This window comes from Pinus tabuliformis, chromosome 2_1 (assembly GCF_031772625.1).
Source record: "Pinus tabuliformis cultivar Carrire ecotype Pingquan chromosome 2_1, CPIR1, whole genome shotgun sequence".
In the NCBI taxonomy this organism is placed as follows: domain Eukaryota; kingdom Viridiplantae; phylum Streptophyta; class Pinopsida; order Pinales; family Pinaceae; genus Pinus; species Pinus tabuliformis.
Genome location: NC_142299.1, coordinates 176,012,719 through 176,026,021, shown reverse-complemented (window position 1 = coordinate 176,026,021; position 13,303 = coordinate 176,012,719).

The following is a 13,303-nucleotide window of genomic DNA, read 5'->3' as shown; positions in this document are numbered from 1 at the left end:
AGAATAATAAAAATATGGGGGCAATATGGGCACAAAATATTAATAAGGGGTATAACTAGAATAGTAATGGGGTAATCACTAGTATTATAAGGACCCAACATGCCCCTCTCCTTCAAAAAAGTGTTGTCCTCAACGCTTGAGTAGTTCTGGACACTTCTGCATAAAATTCTCATCCTCCCATGTGGGATCTTAAGCGGATAAGTTCTTCCACTTGATAAGATACTCTGAAATTGATCGATTTCGTAGCTGTCAAGTTCTTGTTTCTGTGACTGCTTCCGGTTCCAATATAATTTTTCCTTCCTCGTTAAGTTCTAGCAATATTGTTTGAACTGGGAGCTTGTCGCCTATAACCTTCTTTAAACATGAAACATGGAAAACTGGGTGCAATCGAGAAGCTGCAGGAAGCTCCAATTTGTATGCCATAGTACCAATCTTTTGCAACACCTTGTACGGACCATAATACTTTGGTGATAATTTATTATCCTTCTTAGCTTGCTTGAGGGACATTTGCTTATATGGTTGTAGCCGTAGGAATACCCAATCACCTACATCAAAACTTCTTTCACTGCGATGTTGATCTGCCTGTTGTTTCATTCTATTCTGTGCCAACACGAGGTTATCCTTTAAGAGTTGGAGGACTTGTTGTTGATGTTCGATGTGATGTTCCACTGCCTGAACCTTAGAATTTTCTCTTAAATATGATGTGATGGATGGTGGTTGATACCCATAAAGTGCCATAAATGGGGTCATTTTTGTTGCTGTATGGAAGGAAGTGTTATACCACCATTCAGCCAGAGGCAACCATTTGACCCATTGTGTCTGTTTATCAGATACAAAGCAACGAAGATATCCTTCCAAACATTTGTTTACTATCTCAGTTTGCCCATCAGATTGAGGATGATAAGATGAGCTATGAGCTAACTGAGTACCAAGACAAGAAAATAATTCTGTCCAAAAATTTCCAGTGAAAATGGGATCTCTGTCACTTACAATAATCTTTGGGTTTCCATGTAGCTTTTGAATTGTTTCCATAAATGCAGTAGAAACTGTACTGGCTTTAAATGGATGTGATAATGCACAAAAGTGTGCATACTTGGTAAGTCTGTCAACTACCACCATGATGACACTCTTTCCCTCAGACTTGGGTAAACCTGTGATAAAATCCATTGAAACCTCCTCCCAACGTTGGCTTGGAATGGATAAAGGTTGTAATAGACCGGTGTCTTAATTGTTTCAACTTTATTTTGTTGGCAAACCAAACATTTCGCCACAAACTTTTGAATATCTGATTTAAGGCCATCCCAAAAAAATTCCTTCTTAACCCTGTGGTAAGTTTTTAAAAATCCTGAGTGCCCTCCTAAGGGAGAAGTGTGCAATTCCATAAGAATCTTTTGTTTTAGCTGGGAATTCTTACAGAGGTATAAGCGATCTTTGTACCATAATGAATCATTTTCCAGCTAAATGTATCAGACATACTGGAATCTTGTTGTAACTTTCGAATAAGTGCCCACACTTCTTCGTCATTCTTCCATTCCTCCCTTGCTTCGTTTATCCAATCTGGTTGGATAATAGAAATGGCGCACAACAATGCTTCCACATCCTCATCCTTTCTTGAGAGTGCATCTGCCACCACATTTTGCTTCCCTTTTTTGTAGATGATTTCAAAGTCATAACCCAACATCTTTGTGACCCACTTTTGTTGCTCTTCAGAGGATAATCTTTGTTCTAAAAAGTATTTAAGGCTATCATGATCCGTTTTTACCTTGAAGTGTCTTCCCATTAGGTAGGGTCGCCATTTCTTAAGTGCATGGAGTATTGCCAACATTTCCTTCTCATAAATAGCTTTGCTTAAAAACTTTTCCTTGATTGGACGACTTTCAAAAGCAATGGGTCTTTCATCTTGCATTAGAACAACACCAATTCCATTTCCTGAAGCATCACATTCCACAATAAAGGTTTTTGTGAAGTCCGGTGTAGCTAAGACCGGTGCTTGGCACATTGCCTCTTTAAGATGTTCAAAGGCCTTTGTTGCTTCTAGAGTCCATGAAAATGCATCTTTCTTCAATAATGTTGTTAGAGGTGCTGCTATTCTCCCATAATTCTTAACAAACTTGCGATAATACCCTGTCAACCCGAGAAATCCTCGCAGATGCTTTATGGATGTGGGGATTTTCCATTCCTTAATGGCTTTAATTTTGCTAGGGTCTACCTTAACTCCTTCATGAGATACAATATGACCCAAATATTCCACCTCCTGGACTCCAAAGAAACATTTGGATCTTTTTGCATATAATTGTTTCTCCTCCAATAGTTGTAGCACCCTGTCAACATGTTCAACATGATCCTTCCAAGACTTGCTGTAGATTAGTATATCATCAAAAAATACTAACACAAATTTTCTAAGGAATGGTTTGAAAATTGAATTCATCAAACCTTGAAATGTTGAAGGTGCATTGGTAAGGCCAAAAGGCATGACCAAAAATTCATAATGACCCTCATGAGTTCTAAATGCTGTTTTCGGAATGTCTTCAGTCTTCATTCTGATTTGATGATATCCTGAACGAAGATCCAACTTGGTGAAGTAAATTGATCCATGCAATTCATCCAGTAATTCATCAATGACAGGAATGGGGAACTTATCTTTAATAGTGAGCTTGTTGAGCTCCCTATAATCTGGACACATGCGCCATGATCCATCCTTCTTGTGCACCAATACTACTGGAGCAGAGAAAGAACTTTGACTCGGTTGAATTATACCAGCCTCTAGCATTTCTGCAACCATACGTTCAATTTCACTCTTTTGGACATAGGGATATCTGTACGGCCTGATGTTTGGAGGAACACTTCCTGGAATCAGATGAATAGCATGATCATGATCACGCATAGGTGGGAGACCTTTGGGAGTCTCAAATACCTTGGAATGATTGTCCAGGACTTTTTGGAGATCTGGAGAAATAGATGATTCCGATGTGGAAACATCTAGCGAAATAATTGTGCAATTACACCTCTTTGCTCCTTTTTTAGAAGCTTTGTCATACCATTAGAGCTGATTATCTTTCCTGGTTTCCCTGCAATACCCCTTAATTCAACTTCCTTTCCTTCCATAGAAAATTTGATGAAAAGTTCTTGAAAATTAAAAGCTATTGTACCCAAGGATTGTAGCCATTGGACTCCTAGTACAACATCAGCACCTCCCATTGGAATGGAAAGCATTGGGCTAGTCAATACATATTCTCCCATGGATAGCTTGATATTATGGCACTTTCCAGAGCAATTTATTGTTCCTCCATTTGCAATCATCACTTGACACTCTGGTGCTGGATATAGGAAGCAATTCAATTCTTTTGCTACCTTACAATGAATAAAATTGTGGGTGCTTCCTGAATCAATCAACACTATTACCTTTTTCTTCTTGATTTGTCCTTCTATCTTGATGGTTTGAGGAGTGGTAATTCCCACCAATGCATTACAAGATATGGTCGGATTTATTTGTTCTTCATCTAGGCTTTGTTCCTGGAGTATATCCTCTTCTTTTGACCTTTCTTGCTCCTTTTCTTCTTCCTCTTCACAATCTATGTAGAATAATTTCTTCTCAGCACACTTATGACCTTTAGTGTATTTGCTATCACAACTGTAACAAAGCCCTTTTGCTCTTTTTTCTTCCAATTGTTGTGGTGTCAACCTTATAGGTTGTGGAAGACTAGGGGCAACAACACTTCCGTCTTTATAGTTGTGAGTGGTATGCTTCCTGGTTGCCATAATTTTGCTTTCCATTTTTCTTGCTAACCTGAATGCCTTCTCTAATGAATCAGGTTCCCAAAGGCGAACATCATGTTGGATATTATCCTTTAAAGACCCTATGAACACATCAATCCTATGCTCCTCTGGAATATCTTTTACCCTTATGTTCAATTTTTGGAACTCCTCAATGTGCTCCATTATTGAACCCTTTTGTTTGAGACTTATCAATTGGCTAAAAAAAGTGTTGCTTTTTGTATCCTCATAATGTGCTATCAATTCTTCCGTAAAAATTGCCCAAGTGATAAATTGTTTACGAGAGCAAAGCCATTGATACCATACAAACTGATTTGGTTCCAAATATAAAGTTTCCATACGTACCTTTTGTGTGTTTTGCACATTATTGAGATCGAAGAATTGCTCCATCTGTAATATCCATGTGGCGGGATCCTTGCCATCAAACTTCCTCATATCGATTTTTGGAATATGGTGAGTCTTCGATCCAACATTAGCATCTATGGAATCATGATTAACATTTCTTTTTTTCTCATCATGAGTTTCCTTTACTACCTTTTCACCATTAGTAAGTATTTCTTGTAGAAAATTTGTCAAATCTGTCTTCAAATCTGCCATGCCTGTCTTCAAATTTGTGTTCAAATCTATCTTCAAATTATCCATCTTAGCTTCCATGCCATTCGTCTTAGCTTCCACGCAATTTATCTTAGCTTCTGTTAACTTTTGTGAGCGTGACATTTGTTGCACTTGTTCTTGTAATTTTGATATATCATGTAGCATTTCTTCCTCTTCTTCATGAGTCATGCTAGAGCTTTCAGGTTCGTTACTAGGTGTTTGAATTTTCTTTCCTAGGGGCATCAGTTACCGATAATAATGCTCTACTATGCCCTTTGAATTCCTTCAAAATAAATTTTCAAACCAAGCTTAAGCAAAAATTAAAAAAAATCTACACACCTTTTTTCACTTTGTAGGAGCTCGATATTGCCTCTGATGTATCTCTGTACTTTCCAATCATCTAGTTTTGAATTTGTGATTTGTAGTAGCTCTCTGTGTCCTCTTTCCAATGCCACAAGTCTGACCCAAATTGGATTCTTCAAGGAAGAGTTATGCGAAATCTCCCACAGTGACTTGATTATAGACTAGTTCAGTAGAGCGAACTTGTGCGACGTGCCACGAGTCACTGTTTCGACCTTTGGATCTAAAAAATGCATTCAAGAAACTACAGTCCATCCTCTTTTTGTACCTTCTTACGAAATTTCAATCTGATCCCCAGAGAGAAAGTTATGACGATTTTCTCCAGGTCACCTGTTTGGAATGTAATTCAGGAGTATGCAAAAAGACCAACTTCCTCAGATCATATCTCCGTAAATATAGCGCAAAAAGCTCTGCAATTTGGACCCGAGGTTCAGAGCGATTTCTTCTCAAATGGGTTTTTTTTTGCAACTTCTGAAAATTTGCAGAAAAAAAAGTTATAGCGAAAATGCCACGATGACCTGTTTGGAGCAGCGAAACCCTAGAATCCAAAGCTCTGATACCAAATGTTATGAAACCAGCTCAAGAAAAGATAGAAAAGATAGATCAACGCCTTAGAATTCAGCCTCTTCGAGGGGGAAACCTCCTTTACATTACATAAATGAACAGTTCTTGGATGATTCAAATGAAAAAACCTCCTTTCTATATATAGGAGTCTAAGGAGTCACAATATAATCCAGCCGACCTAACAATAATAATATAAAGCCACAAAAATAACAATAGAGGGATTCTATGGGGCACAATAATAAAAATATGGGGGAAATAGGGGCACAAAAATATTAATAAGGGGTATAACTGCAATAGTAATGGGGTAATCACTAGTATTATAGGGACCCAACAGCAATGAGGGTGGGCCAATAAAATTCAACCCTTAGAATTTTATCAGCTGTTGATTTCCAATACAAGTGTCCACCACAGTCCCCTGCATGAAATTCTTTAAGTACTTTTTCGGTTTCATCCAGTATTAGGCAATTCAGCAAAATACCTTCATGATTTTTCCAAAATAAAACATTGTCTATAATACAAAACTTTGATGCCTTCATTTTCAAGAATCTCTTTTTAGTCCTGGATAACCCTGGAGGAGCTTGCAGGTTTAACAATACAAAACATATGTTAGTATACCAAGATGATTGTAAAAAGGTTTGATTGATCTGTGGAGTCGCCATCTCCTGTTCGTTATCCAGTTCATTGATGTCCAGGGCTTGAAAATTGGTTTCAGTCATCAGCTTGGCTAATCCTTGACCTTTGATCATTTTTGTTGGCTAATAAAATCTAGCCCTTAGGATTTTATCAGCTGTTGATTTCCAATACAAGTGTCCACCACAGTCCCCTGCATGAAATTATTTAAGTACTTTGTCAGTTTCATCCAGTGTTAGGCAATTTAGCAAAATACCTTCATGATTTTTCCAAAATAAAACATTGTCTATAATACAAAACTTTGATGCCTTCATTTTCAAGAATCTCTTTTTAGTCCTGGATAACCCTGGAGGAGCTTGTAGGTTTAACAATACCAAACATATGCTAGCATACCAAGGTGATTGTAAAAAGGCTTGATTGATCTGTGGAGTCGCCATCTCCTGTTCGTTATCCAGTTCATTGATGTCCAGGGCTTGAAAATTGGTTTCAGTGATCAACTTGGCTAATTTCAATATCATATTCTAAAATGTTAGCTATCCATTTGCCCCTTTTTCCTTCAATTCCTTCTTGAGTCAGAATGTCCTTAACCACAACATTTGGAACATAGGCTATCACATGTGAGTACAAGACATAAACTCTGAAATCCTTGATGGCTTTTACAAGGGCATAAGCTTGTTTTTCCATGATCTGATATTTTAAAGGTGCATCTCTAAGTGCTTTGCTGAAAAAAGCAATGGGCTTCTCACACCCTTGGTCATCTTTTTGCAATAGGACAGTAGCAATAGTATGCTCAGATGCAAAGGAAAAGATCATGAAATCTCTATCAAAATTGGGGCATGTGAGGACTAGTGTTCTTGTTAAAGTTGTTTTGATGTCCTCAAAGGCTTGCTAAGCTTCCATTGTCCATTTGACTTTAGAATCTTTCTTCATCATATTATTCAACAGTCTTATTAGCTCGGCCAAATTGGGAATGAATCTTCTTAGGAAATTGATCTTCCCTAGAAAGGCTTGTAGCTCTTTGATGTTTCTTGGGTGGGGCACTTGGAGGATAGCTTGTATTCTGTCCGGGTCAATTCTAATTCCATCTTTTGAAATTATGTGACCTAGGAGTTTGCATTCTTCTAAGCCAAACAATCATTTCTTTGGGTTCAATGATATGCCATCTTTTCTGCAAATTAGGAACACTTGCCTCAAATGCTCTAAATGTTCTTGGTCTGATTTTGAAAAAGCACTGAGTTCATCAAGGTATATGACTAAGAAATCATGAATCTCCTTTGCAAAGGCTATGTCCATTGCTCTTTGAAATGTGGCCTCAGAATTTTTGATTCCAAAAGGTATTTTCACATATTTGAAGGTTCCCCAAGGTGTTGTAAAGGCAATTTTGTCTTGATCATCCAGGTGAACCAAAATTTGATTGAATCCTGAGAATCCATCTAACAGTGAGATCCTAGAAGCTCCTACTACCCTTTGTAGGATATGATCCATCTTAGGTAAGGGGCAGTGGTCTTTGAGAGAGACTTTGTTCAAATTTCTTAAGTCAACACACAGTCTTATCTCTCCCATTTTTTTCCTAGTAGGCACTAGATTCGAAATCCACTTTGAGAACCTGATAGGAGCAATGCTTCCAGCTTCATACATTCGTTTAAATTCCTTTTCAATCATGGGAAGCAGGACAGGATTCACCCTTCTAAGCTTTTGTTTAAAAGGTTTTTGATTCTCTTTCAAAGGTATAGTATGTTGGATGACAGAAGTATCATAGGACTTGAGGTCCTCATAACTCCAAGCAAAGACATCTTGGAACTCTTTAAACAACTCAATGTATTTCAGCTTTTGATCTGGAGGCAATGTTTTGGATAGTTTTACCATTTTGGGATTTTCTATGGTTCCAATGTTGCAGTCCTCAATTTCAGCATTCAGTGGTTGCATTTTAGGTTTTCTTGGAATATCATTTGAATCAAATATATCCTCCAAAGGAGTTAAGCCTGTGGGCAGAAAATTATCCTTTAGTTCAATTACTTCAGATTCTGCCTCAGCCATTTCATCAAGGTCTATTTGCTTGAGCTCTTGTAAATTTTTGTCATCAAAAGTTGTTGGATGCAAAATTAAATTTGTTGTTTCAGCTGATATACTTTTCTCACTTTTGTCTATTTGCTGTTGATCATCAATGGTGCTTGTGTCAATGTTTATACTTGAGAATTCCTCTTTCAAAGTTAGGAAATTATTTATTTGTGTATCATTTTCAAACACCTGCCAATTTTTTACATTATCTGGGATAGCAGGCCTGTGTTTGATTTCAACAGTGAAGTGGTGGTTGGGCTCAAATGGTAGCTTGCAAGTGCTGGTGAAAGTGGCCAAACTATGTGCATGTAAATTGTGCTTTCTTCGAATTTTGGTGAGCTGAGATTCTAAGAAGGTGTTAAGTATTTCGATGGCTGCCCCTCTGTAAGCTCTTAACCTAAGATCATTGGTAACAAAGTTTCCCTTCATCTGCTGTATAATCAAATCTCAGTCCCCTAGAATTGAAATCTTTGTCACCCCTAGACCTCTAATCAGTTTGAGACCTAAAAAAAGGGCTTCATACTCAGCCATATTGTTTGTGCACCTGAAATTTAGCCTATATGCATGACCTTGAGCATGGTCATTTTGCATATTGTGTATCCAAACCCCTGCCCCTGCTCCTAATTTGTTCACTGACCCATCAAATTCTAAGTACCATAATATTTCTTGGTTATGACTAGTCTTAGGAGTTTTGGAACCTTGTTCAGTGGGTAGATTTGGATTTTGTAGATCATATGCTATGTCTTGTTCATTGGTTGCGTCAATCACATCAATAATTTTATGATCTTGGGCACTAGATTGTTCATTTTTGCTTTTTGTTTGTGATGTTCCCAGGAGTTTGACATCAGTTTTGGGACACATCTCAGCATTGTATAAGATGAATGAATCCATATTGGAATGCATAGAATAGATGGGGAAGTTTTGAGGTTTCTCTTGACTGCTAACCACATATTTCATTAGTGTTTCTCCATACAATCTCTTTGGCTAGCCAAAGACTGAAATAGTGGCATAGGACATGTCTAGTTGCAGAGACCCTTGGAGTTTTACACCCCAAGATCTGGATAAAAGCATACCATACTTTGGTGGGATATCAGCTACCACCACATCCATCAAGATTGTCTTGGAGGGGTATTGTAATAGAGATACACAAAAATCTTTGATTAGGTCTAAACACCTGACCTGGCTGGAATCAAATGAGAACAAGTCTTTGTATGGCCTTGTGATATCTAGGTCTAGCATTTCCATCACAGATTTAGGAATTAGGTTATGGGAAGCTCCTGAATCAAACATTGCATTATGCAACACCTTGTCATGAATGTTTAAGCTTACATAGAACGAAGGAACCCCTCCATCTACTGTTTTACCATTGACTTCAGGACCAAAAATCAGTTCTGGTTGGTCATCCAAAACATTGAATGCATCCCTATTCTCTGCTATTTGGAGTGACCTGTTGATTTGTTCCCTATACACTTCATGTTTAGCCAATTCAGACAAAGGAATAGCTATTTTCAGCTTGCCTATTTCTGTTTCTAAGTTAAAAGGTTTTTCCACTTGAATTCTTGTATTGTGGACAACAAGATTTTCCTTTTCTGTTGTATTTTCGATGACCTTCTCTTCATCATGAGTGTCGTTTTGAGCTAAAACTATTTTAAAATTATTTTCAGGAGGGAAATTTAGATTTTCTTTTGAAGGAAGGGATGTGGATGGCTAATTCTTTGAGGGTTGTTCATCTGATATGTCTTGCACAGTGGCTTCCTTTGGGTTGGGATCTGTTCTGGTAGGGAGTTCTGTCATGGCAGCTTTATCTTTTGTTTTCTTTGGTTGCTTGGTATCTTTCAACTTGGTAGGTTCAGGCACATCTATGGTTCTTCTTCTTAATTTGTATTGCTTATGCACCTCATAGACCGCTGCATCATACCCTTCTCTGAAATCAAATGAATCTCTAGAATTGGTTTGAAATTGATTGAAATCATGGGCCTCTTGGTCATCTTGTGTTAGAAATATTTGTTGCTCACTATTTAACCCCATTAGGTTGATTTGGGTTTCCTCTATAGGCTCAATAGAGGTTTAGGCTTCGGCATAATTCTCTTGAAATGGAGGTCTGATATTCTGATCAGGGCCAGCCTTCCTGGTGTTAGGATTTGAATTTTTTCTAAAGTTCGGATTCCTAGTGGTGTTACTTGGTTGACCCTCCCAAGAAGATTTTCTTTCAATGGTTTCCACTCTATCTCCAAGTTTTTCCATACCTTAATGATTGCATCCAGTTTTTGTTCAAATGCTGTAGGCTCTTCTTTGAAGGTTGTTCTTCTTTTAGCTCTTGCCCAATTTCGTTTAGCAATCAAGTTTTCCTCCACACTAACAACTATATTCTGCATGTCTGCTAAGCTTGGACGAGCTCCTTCCCTCAATTGATATGCCATGTCAGAATCAAATCCATCAAGGAATTTGATCAAAGCTAAATCAGGTGGAGGTCTAAGGTTCTGAGGAATAGCATTATAGACATTGTTGAATCTAGCACAATAGTGTTGGACGGTTTCTTGTGGGCCTCTTTACAAATTGTCATATTCTGTTAAGATGTGTAAAGGGTCTTTCTTCTTTTCCCATCTGTTTAAAAAGGATTGATAAAGAGCTTATGGATCGACTATAGAATTTACAGCAAGTGCTCTAAACCAAATCCTTACATCACTAGTTAGACTTTGGACAAAGATCTTCATTCTCACATCATCATCATCAATTTCATAATTCTCAAAATAATCTTGCATTTCCTTAATGTGTTGCTGGGCTGTATAGGAGCCAATACCATCCAAATATGTGATTTTTGATAATCCTGAGGCATGGCCCCTGGATTTCCAGGAAATTGCAGAGGAGCATATCTATTTGCCATATTTACAGGGATAAATGGGACAGCAGGAAGAAATAAGACAGCTGGAACAGCAGGGACAACGGTGGAAATATGTGCAGTGGATGGGGGAGTGGAGAGGATACTTTGAGGTGTGGATGAAGAACTCGGAGAGGCTGTTGTATTGACAGAAAGGACTGCTGCTCTCCCAGGGGTGAGCTCAGATTTTGAAGGGTTTTGCTGAAGTATATCAAGATCTAAATCAGCAGATTTTTCTATTTTTTCTGGTTTTCTAAGGGTCTTAGAGATCAAATTAGGATTTTCAAAGATAGCCAGAGGATCTGGATCAGGGTTTGACCTGGTGTAGCAGACTTTCTTCTTTGGAGCCAGCTTCTAAATTAGTTTTTGGTATTTTCTGGAAATGTTTAAATATGACAACTTTTGACAATATTCTACAGGAAGTTCTTTTGAAATATAGGAGGCCTTGGGCTTTCCTTTGAATATGTTGAAACAGGGAGACTGATCAAATCTTTGGGACAATTGTTTAAAGCCTAAAGCTATACTGGAGATTGACTGAAGCAGCTTTTATTTACTCCTGTAAATGCATAGCAAAAACAGTTTCAAAGGCTACCTGGCTAACTTCAGGCTCCATCTGTAGCTTTAGAAAATAGACAACAGTAACAAACAGTCATTCAGTGCTCAGTGGAGTCGCCAATGATGTTATCACTTAGATTGTTCCCCAGGAAAGCTCTAAGGGGGGAATACGGCCGAGGTAACCACTAACCAGTCTTTTAGCTGCATATTCTAGCCAATCTGCAACCAGAGATGGCTCTCTCTTTGTAATTTAGCTTTGTTTTGAAGTATTTTAGGCTAGTTATGATGCACATAGTTGGTTTTAAGTTTGTTGGTGATTTTCTCTCTAGACTGCACTGTAAATTCTGAGACTCTCTAATACAAAAGCTGTTGAATTTCACTGTTGCTAGACCGTCTGAATGTGGATTTGATGATTCTCGGACCTGCTACAGAATTCCTGTGTCTTTCTATGGATCAATAAGTTGTTCTAAACTGTGTTTTGTGTTTTCTGTGTTTGCAAATTTCATATATGTTTCATAATCTTAGCAACAGAGAAAAAGAATAGCCCAAAAGTTGTTTAAATACACTCTGTGTTCAATCTCTGGTATTAATTATGTTTTCTTCAAGATTAGTCATAAACAGGAATTCTTAGCTGCTCCTGTTTCCACTGGTCCTTTCATTTTGAATATTACTTAGGAATTCTTTACTGCTCCTTGATAATATTCGAGCACCTTCCCTCTGCTAGCATGATGAGGGATTCTTGATTTCCCTTCATCCACTAGCTTTCATTCAATCAATTTCTAGATTCAAAATTGTTCCAAGATCTTTTATCTTGCTCTGTAGCATTGCCCTTTATCAAAGAAAACACTCTCAGCAGTTTGTCCTCATTGACTCCATTTGCCCAATGGTATAAACTGTTTTAGACTTGCATCCCAGCTCTATTTGAGATCACCATCCAACAAACTTAAAACCAACTCTGTGCATCATAACTAGCCCAAAATACTTCAAAACAAAGCTAAATTACAAAGAGAGAGCCCTCTCTGGTTGCAGAATGGCTAAAATCTACAGCTAAAAGACTGGTTAGTGGTTACCTCGGCCGTATTCCCCCATTAGATTTTTCCTGGGGAACAACCTGAGTGATAACAGAGGATCTGACCATTAATAGGTAAAGAATCTCTTTTCCCTATTAAATCCTGTAACATGAAAGTAGACGGACCTATGACTTCTATGATTTGAAAAGGACCAAGCCACATTCTTTGAAATTTTGTATGTTTCCCTTTTTCCTCATGAGCCTTGTCCCATTTTAAAACTAGATCTCCCATCTGAAAATCTTTTCTGGATATCATGTTTGAATCAGAAGAGGCCTTCACTAATGCTTGGTGATGAGTGTGAGTTATCTTAGCCCATTCTTGTTGTTCTTCTAACTTAATTAATTCCAACTGCCTTAGTTGTAAGGAAGAAGTTGGTGCTTCATCAATATATTGAACCAAGGCTAAAGAGGGAATTGCCAAATGAGTTGGAAGAACCACTTCTTTCCCATAAACCAAATTAAAGGGAGAAGTGCCGATAGAGACTTTCTGCGTTATTCGATTTGCCCATAAAGCATATATTAAAGACTTATGCCAATTTTTATGATTTTGGTCAATGGTTCGCTTAATGATTCTGATTAAATTCTTATTTGTAGATTCAACTAACCCATTCCATTGTGGGTAATAATTGGCAGAGTATTTAAGCTTGAAACCCCTTTTAAGTGAAAATTCAGTCATTGCATTACTAGAAAAATATGATGCATTACAAAACATTAAAGCGGAAGGCAACCCAAACCTGGTGATTATGAACTGATCTATGAACTCGATAATGTTGGCATTATGGCTAAAGTGTTGTCCTTGATGGCAACCCATTCAGGTGATA